This window comes from Tenrec ecaudatus, chromosome 1 (genome assembly GCF_050624435.1).
Source record: "Tenrec ecaudatus isolate mTenEca1 chromosome 1, mTenEca1.hap1, whole genome shotgun sequence".
In the NCBI taxonomy this organism is placed as follows: domain Eukaryota; kingdom Metazoa; phylum Chordata; class Mammalia; order Afrosoricida; family Tenrecidae; genus Tenrec; species Tenrec ecaudatus.
The window spans coordinates 23763269-23772150 of record NC_134530.1 but is presented as its reverse complement, the minus strand read 5'-3'; positions in this window follow the sequence as shown (position 1 = coordinate 23772150).

Below are 8882 nucleotides of genomic sequence, written 5' to 3'. Positions count from 1 at the left end.
GTGGCAGAGCCCTGGCTTGGTGGGAAAGTGAGAACCAGGCTGCTCTTGTGGCCTGTGGGAACCTTTCTGGGGGCTCCTGTGGACCTCGTGTCTGATGCACAGCCTGCACATAGCCACCTGTAGTCATCTCTACTTCTCCCTGCTCGGTGGCCAGTCTCTTAAGTCCCCCTGAGCCATAGTGGGGTACCCCATACTCCAGAGCACCTTTATTCCCCACAGGCCAGAGGAACAGGAAGAAGGGCACAGCTTGGCTACGGTGGTGGGGGCTGGTTAGCCCACAGTCATGTTTAGAATAAGGCTGGAGGCCGAGTGGGGTCATTGCCCTGAGGACAGTGCTGCTGGGTCCCTAGCTGATGCTCCTCTGGAGGCCCTCCCCATGCGTGTGCTGGCCCCGGGGCTTGGCTGGGCCCCAGGGGGAGTCAGCTGTACCTACGTCACCAGCCCTTGGTACCCGATGGGCGTGCCGTCCTGACCTTTCCAGCTGGCCGCTGGACTCCCCGCCCATGACGCCAGCACCCAGGCCGCCCCTGCTAAGGTGTGGGGGCTTCCAGAAGCTGCTGCCCTCCCTACAAGGAGTGGGTTGTGTGAAGTGGCTCGGGCTGAGCCCCTCCTTCCCTACACCCCCAAAGAATTTCGAGAATGATCCTCACCCACGGCCCTCAGAAGAGAAGAGAAACCGAAAGCTCCGCCTCACTGCTTGGTCTGGGGCTTCTCGCCTGACAGCCATCTGTGGGTCCTCGGTGGCCCCTTGACTGGGCAGGGCCACTGAACTGTGGGGAAGGGGTCCCACCGCACTCCCGGAACCTGCCAGTTTTGGGCTGCTCTCCCTCTGTCCCTCAGGAAGCAGTCATTTGAGGGACAGACCCTGGAGAGGCTGGCTCTGTCTTGGCATACCCTTCCTGCCCCGCCCCTAGCACATAGCCCTCCTGGAGCAGGCACCTTAACCCACAGCTTCACCCCATCTGGATCAGCACATGTGAGGCAGGGCCAGCCAGTGGGATGAGCTGGCTCCAGTGTCTACTCTTGAGAGGCCTGGTGGGGGTGAAAGATCTGAGTCCTTGGCCAGGTGCTGGGGACAGCCATGAACATGAAGGTCAGAGGGTGGTAAGTGGCCTGGAGAAGAGGAAGCCAAGGTGGCTGGGAGTGCTCAGCACCCCGTGACAGCTCAGAAGTGACCGAAGGGGGTGTCAGAGCAGGGCCAGGAGCCCCCCTTGAGACGCTGTGGAGAGGGAGGTCTCGGGAACAAGTCAGGTCCAACCAAGTCCTGGGAACTAGGATGTGCTTCCAGGTTGGGCAGGCCCTGGGCTGGGGTGGGAGGCTTGCTCAGGACAGCCAGTGGCCACAAAGCATCATGGGCATCTCCCCTGAGGCTCCCACACCTTGGATTTCTGCTGGGATTGCCCTGGCTCAGCCTTCAGGTTTCCAAAGCTGCTTTCACCTGTGGGTCTTACCCGAGGCCGGGGAGTAGAGTAGGGGTCTTGGCGGGAGTGGGGTGGGGTGTGTGTGTCAGCAAGCAGCAGGAAAGCCATGTTCAGCGCACAAGTACATTAGAACAGCCTGTATTCCATTATATACGAGGGTGTTCCCAGAAGCTTTGGCCTCTGGAGAAACAGCGGGCAATGGCCTCTCTGCCCACCCAGGATTGGCCCCATTGCATCCTTCAATGCTCCACCCTGACCTTTTGCCAGCTTAGGTGTGCCATCCACTGAGTCAAGACACTGGTCAGGACTGGGGTAAGTGAGGTCAGGTCCCTCCTGTTGTCTCCAGATTGGGGCATCAACCAAGAGACACAGATAATGGCCAGTGAGTGACCAGGATGCCTGGGGAGCTTCTTACCCCTGACTTTCCTCATTTTTCCAACTGGTCTGCCCTGGCCAGCTCCCCACCCCACACCCCCCATGAGAGGGGTGAAGCCCAGTATACATCAAGTGTTACTTGAATGCTGGGAACAGCCTCTGGAAGGACCCTCTGCACCCCACTCAGCCATGGGGGTGACATTTTGTGCAGGGGTGCTGAGTGCTCAGCTGGCTGTCCCTTGTGCTCTGTCCCCTTGCCTCAACCCTTGTGGCTGCTGGCCAGGCTCAGCAGTGACTCACTGGCCGCCCGCCTCCGCTGGAACTGCACACCGAAATAGTCGCCCAGCCCGCTCTGGGGAGTGGCCGTGGAAATAGTTCAGAGCTGTGTTCAGCGTCTAAAAATAACCAAGATGTCCCCCCACCCCCTGCTTGGTTACTTTCAACCCCTTGCTTTGCCATCAGCACCCCTAGGGCCAGCCCCTCTGTGCTGCCCTTCCAGCAGGTCCAACGTCAGCATTGGTCCCCTGTGCCTGTAGTGGCCTGTGGCGTCATGGCCTCCTGTTGCCATGGAGACTCGGATGCTGGTTTTTTTCCCTTTTCCTTTTTTTTTCTCAGAACCCTCCAGGAGGACAGCCTCTCCTGCACAGGACAGTGGCCGTCCTCAGCATTTGGTCCCCTTGTTATGCTTGTCTATGTCAACACCCCAACCCTAGCCAACCCCAAACTTCCCTCTTGCTGTGGGAGCATGTTGGGCCTTTTATTTCGGGGGGGGGGGTGAAGTGGACTGTCCCTGCCAAGGCTCCAAAGCATCCTCAGCACCCCACCTGCCCCAGCTGCTCAGCCTCCGCATCCCAAGTAATGGCCCTCTGCCACGTAGGGGATTCAACTCCCTGCCAACCACCCCCTGGCAGCCAGCTCCAGGCGCTGGGGTAAGGAGAGTTCCCTTCCGGGGGAGCCACAGGTGTGAAGCCACTGGACAGGTTGTGCCAGGCTGGCATTGAGGGAAGGCAAACTCCCCTCACTCCCCACCCCCTCGACCTCCCTGGGAGTGGGGGGTGGATGAGTCAACCTAGGCATGTTAGAAGCCTAGACATGTTGAAGACTGGGCCACCATGACCTTGGACACTTTATAAACTCAAACCACTGCCCGAGAGTCAAGTCCGGCTCACAGGGACTCTGCATAGGTTTCCTGAGACGACATCTTCATGGGCGCAGGCAGCCTCGTGTTTCTCCCAAGGAGTGGCTAGCGAGTTTGAACCGCCAGCCTTTAGGTTAGCGGCCTGCTGCTTAACCCACAGCGCCACCAGGGCTCCTTAGGAAGTGTGTGTTTTATTTTGTTACTCACCGAGCTCCTCACTTTATCCCCGTATCCTTTCCTTCGTTACCTTGCGTCCCTTTTTTTACTTAGCAAAATCCATTAGGTTTCAAAACGAACGATTTAGCAGCATTCAGTACATTCAGAAGGAACCCTAGTGCCAACTGGGCACTCAGCTTCAAACAGCACTGATGCTGGCAGGTGATGCCAACGATTGGCACTCCTGACCAGAAGGCTGGCAGATCAAGCCCACCCGGCAGGGACACCCAGGAATCTCTGGAACACAATTCGACTGTAACACACAGGCGGTTCCAATGAGCTGACTCGGCGGCGATGGGTTTGAGTCAGGTTACTTTCACAATGTTACACCCCTGTAGCCTCGGTGTTGCTCCAGGACATACTCCTCACACCCAGGGGAGACCCTGGGCCCATTGGCAGCCACTCCCCTTTCCCTTTTCCCCACTTCTGTGTCTGTGATTCTGGACATTTCGCATATGGGGTTTCGAACCAACGTAGCAAAGGAAACCAGCCCGAGGAGAAGCAGGACCATAATGGGACGCTGCTGTTGCTAGGTGCCATCGAGTCCCCGCCCCGCCCATTCACAACTGGACAAAGCACCGTCCCCACAACGATTCTGACGCCCATTGTGGCGGCCACTGTGTCCGTCCATCCTGTCGAGGGTTCCTCTTTTGTGCTGCCCTCTGCTTTAGCTAGCATGACGTCCTTCTCCAGGGACTGGTCTCTCCTGACACTTCCATCAAAAGACCCCAGAGCAGCGGTTCTCAACCTGTGGGTCGCGACCCCTTTGGGTGTCAAACGACCCTTTCACAGGGGTCACCCAATTCATCACAGTAGCAAAATGACAGTGATGAAGTAGCAACCGAAATAATGTTATGGTTGGGGGTCATCACCACATGAGGAACTGCACGAGAGGGTCGCGGCCTGAGGAAAGTTGAGAACCACTGCCCTAAATGGAAGCCGACTATCTGGCCTTTGGTCTGGCTTCTTTTACTCACCGTAATGTTCATAAGGTTCATCTGTGTCATCCGACATACGTCAGAATCCCGTTTCTCTTGATGGCTGAGTAGCATTCCATTGCATGGGTGGGCCACACGTTATGTATCTGCCTGAATAATTCAAGTGGTCTTTCAGGTAGGGTTTATTGGCCATTGATTCTTGACTGCATGCAGTCCCCAGTGCCTTACCCCACTCCACCACCCTGTGAACACTGCACGGCTGTGATCGGTATGCCATTGGGGAAGTAGAGGCACAGGCAAGGCCACTCCCTCCCTGACCACAGTCTTTTATGCCTCTATGTGCTGGAGATGGGAGAAGAGATGGATACAGAGGAAGTGAAGAATCAAACGAGATGAGCATCCCATGGGAAAACCCAAAGAATGACTGCCCCAGACATGGAAAACAGAACAGGCAGAGGCTCTGCGGTGGAAACCAACTGCGGTGTATTCCATCGGCAGCAGGGAGGCGCAGAACAAACGGAGAGAGGATCAGGTAGGCAGAGGCCAAACAGGACCGTGGGGCATGGGGGAAGATCTGGCATTCACCTTGAGATGAAGGAAAAAGCAAAAACCTCACTGCCATCGAGTTGATGCCGACTCATAGTGACCCTATAGGACAGGGTAGAACTGCCCCTGTGGGTTTCTGAGACTGTCTTTATGGGAGTAGAAAGCCTCATCTTTCTCCCCAGGAACAGCTGGTGGTTTCGAACTGTTGATCTTGTGACCAATGTGTAACCAATACGCCACCAGGGAGCCTCTGAAATACAGAAAAGGAAGGAGTAAATGAGACCTCAGATCCACAGGACCCTAGACTAAGTGACCACCAAGGTCTTGTCCTCACTCATCCCCCCTCAAATGTCCAGCCCCTTCCTGATACCCCATTTCCACTAGCAGAGGCAACTGCTGTCCCCAACAAAAATGCCAACATACCATCAGTAAAAACACTGATGTCAAGTTCATTCTGGCTCCTGGTGGCCTGGTGTGTGTCAAGGTGGGGCTGTACCATGCGTGCGCCGTAGGATTTTCTTGGCTGTGATTTCAATGGAACTCAATCACCAGACCTTTCTTCTGCAGTGCCCCCAACCTTTAGGTTTGTAGTTGGGCATCAACCTTTTTCTGTCATCCACGGACACACTAGGCACCCCATCATTGTGGGGTGAAATAGTACATGTCAGATGGGGGACAGAGGAAGGGAGATGTGGATGAATGGGTGGATGGTAGGTGGATGGTGGGTGGGTAGATAGGGATATATCGATAGATGGATGGGTAAGTGGGCGAATGAGTGGATGTAAGAGTGGGTGCAGGAATGGAAGGGTGGACAGATGAGTGAAAGGGTGGGTGGGTGGGTGGGTGGGTGGGTGGATGGATGGATGGATGGCAAGAGAGAGGGAGGCTGACTCCGTAGGCAAGTCAGTACGATGAGCAGCAGCACATGATGGGACAGCGGGGGCTAGGAGTCTGACTAGCTACCCTTGGGTCGGGTCTCACCGACTCTGACCCTTCTTCAGCCTCAAGTGGTGCCCTCAGAGAGGAGGCTGAGATCATCTGAGCATCCACCCCACCCCCATGCCCAGAGTGCAGAGGCGGCAGGCAGGGTACCAGATGCCGCTACCTGTGGGTGCTGCTGAGTCAGTGTTGCCACGGCGACGAGGGCCCAGCCGGATGTTCCTCAGAGCACATCCCTGTCACGGCAGCCCTTTCAAGGCTGACTCTTCATGGAGGGGCGGGCTGGGGGTTGGCTATTTTTACTCCGGCTGTGGGGCGCACTCAAGGACCACACCGCTTGTCTTTCTTCCATTGGCGTCAGTCCCTCCCCAGGGCTGGCCGCTGGGCCTCAGCTTGCTCCCCTGTGGCATAGGTTTTGGGAGGCTGAAGTGCTGCTCCTGGAGACTGTGGGAAGGCGGTTTGCTTTTGAGTCAATTCTAACTCCTGGCAAGTCCAGTGTGAGAGTGAAAAACACAAGAAGAGTAGAACTATGTCCAATGGGCTCTGCCATGCAGTGCTCTTTCAACAGCACATCACCAGGGCTCACCTGGGAGGTGCTTCTGGGAGAGATCAGGCTGCCAACCTTTGGGTGGGTAGTCCAGTGCTTGCATAAGGCGCTGTTCCACCCAGGGAGCTCAGAGAGGACTATGGGTTCATTAACACTGAGGTCCATTCACCCTGACCACAGAGATAGGAACCCAGGCCAGCTCAGCCTCAGGGGGCAGACGAGACGTTTCTGGAAGTTTCCATCACTTTCCACGCACATTATTTCTGGACCTTGGAACAGCTGGATGGGTGGATGTGATTGCCCCGTGCCACAGTGGGGAGCGGGGGCTCTTGGTGAGATCTGGGTGACGAGACAGCAACAGGGAGCTATGGAGGGTTGGGGAGGCCAAGATAAAACAAAGGATAACATTGTGGGTCCCTGTGTTTCTAAAGGCACCCCTCACCCAACTCCATTCATCCCAGCCTCCTCCAGTGCCGCCTCAGGGCCTTTGCACACACCATTTCTGCTCCCAGGTTCCCCCTTCCCTCTGTGCATGCAGTGAGTGTCTCCTTGCCTCCACCCTGCCAGGTCTTGCCCCCAGGTTCTCCTCCAGTCCTGGTCCTGAGCCTTCTTCATAGCCTGAGTCAACTGCAGGGCCTTGCCCACACCCAGCACCCCCCCCCCCCGGGACTCTCTCCCAGCCTCTGTTCACCCACCCTCTACTCTGGCAGTGTGTGGAAATGGTACCACTAGGCTGTGATATGCAGGTACCTGGGTCTCCTGTCCTGACTCAGAGCATCAGGGAGCAGGTGGGTTCTGGGTGACCCATCATCCTCTAGGCAGGGTGACCCTGGGCTCATACCGACGGCCCCTTGTGGGTCAACAGGCAGCAGGGGAGCCAGGCTGGGCCAGACAGGCGGCCAAGGCCAGGGCCTCAGCCTTGGGAGGCCTGGGTAGCAGCCAAGTGTCTCTTCCGGAGAGTCTGACAACCCTCCAGGCTGGGTTGGGGCCCCTGGGTTGCCCTGCCCTCTGGAACCTGAACCTTGTCACTGCTGAGGGTTTTCAGGGCTGCCAGCCCCACCCCACAGCCAGTGGACTTGAACCCCAGGCGGCCAGACCCTCCAGGGACAGCGAGATGGGCTGCCGAACTGCAGGCTGCTCACTGTATCTTAAGTGCACCCAAGTACAGCGTCACCATCTGCGTATGTAGTCCGGACAAGTTCTTGTCCCAGCTGAAAGTCACAGTCCTTGAAAACCATGAACGTAATTAAGAACAATCATCTCTTGGTGTCTCTGCATGCTGGCCCCAGCCCCACCCCCACGTCTCCCTGTGTCTCTGTGACCCTCTCTTCCTGCTCCTGCCTGCCTCCCCTTCTCTCCACCTGTCTCCATTTCAGCCTCTTCCCGTCTTTCTGTGTAGTGTGTCTGTCTCTGCACGTGTCTCTGCTTCCATCTCTTTGTCCCTGTCTGTCTCCAACCCACCTCCTGTCCCCATGTCGGCCCCAGCCCCCCCCCCCTTTCTGCGGAGCCATGTCGTTCATCTCATCTCACTGATCTTAGCCTCTTGGGATATCTCCCACTACTTCTCCCACGTGGGGAAAGAGCCCGACTGTGGGGGGCTTCAGAGAGAGAGACACACACAGAGAGAAGGCCTTGAGTGGATGGTCTGGTCCCAGTTCGAAGCCGGACAGGGTGGGGTGGGAGCAGGGAGTCCTCCAGTCTGGAGGTGGTCTGACCTCTCTCCTCCACTGCTCGGGACGGTTTCCGTAGGGCTCGGCAAAGTAGGGGTTAACTGCACTCCGTTTCCCCCTCCCACCCCTCCCCCAGTCCTGCATTTAATTAGCGGCCCCGCGGGGCTGCGGGCTGGGCGGGTAGGGGGAGGGGAAAGAAAGGAGGAAGGGGGAGGGAGAAGCAGGGGCGGGGGTGGAGGGAGACGGAGAAGGGTGGGGAAGGAGAAGCAAGGGGGATTTGAGAGGAAGAGGGAGGAGATTGGCAGGAGGTGGGGAAGGTGGGGCCTTGAACTGGGCTCCGATGCGAATCCCACCACGGAGGCCTGTCTCCCCGCCCCCTCCACCCGCTCCTCCGCCGGGCACACGCAGGCCGGGGTCACGCCGTACACATCTGCCTGGGGGGGCGGGGGGACATTGTTCGGTCGGGTAAACTGAGGCCCGCTCGGCTGCGTTCAGAAGCCGCTGCAGCCGCCCGGCGCGTACTCGAGAGGATTCGCAGGCATCTGCCCGCGCGCTCCTCCCGCCCGCAGTGCGTGGGGTCCCAGGCGGCAGGGATCGTCGGCTCGGGTTCGATCCCGGCCGGAACCGGGCCCCTCTCGGTGGGTGCTTCCATCTCGCCTGCTCGCCGGGGGGCCCGCAGGGCGCCCGGGAAATAGAGTGGCAGGCGGACCCCTACCCAGGGCCTCGAGCGGGGCTTGGGGCGCCGAGCCCCCGGGCTGCACAGCCAGCGTCCGGGGGGGCCCCCGCCTCGCCCTGACGTCCGCGCCTGACGCCACCGAGGCCTCGCTGCTGGCCGAGTTTAACTCCTCCGGTGCCGCCACTCGCGCACGAGGCCACTACTGGGATCCGAAGCCAGACCCTGTGTTCCCCACCCCCACGCCACCGCCGGCAGGGTCTAGCTGGGGAGCACACCGCTGCCAGCTCCCCGGCCACGCCCCCGGGCCTTTGCCCGCGTCGCTCCCAGCGCCTGGAATGCCGCGCCCGCCCCAGTTCCACCCAGTGTTTACTGCGCCGGCCGCCCTCCCTCCCTTAGGCCTGGCCCTGACCCTTCAG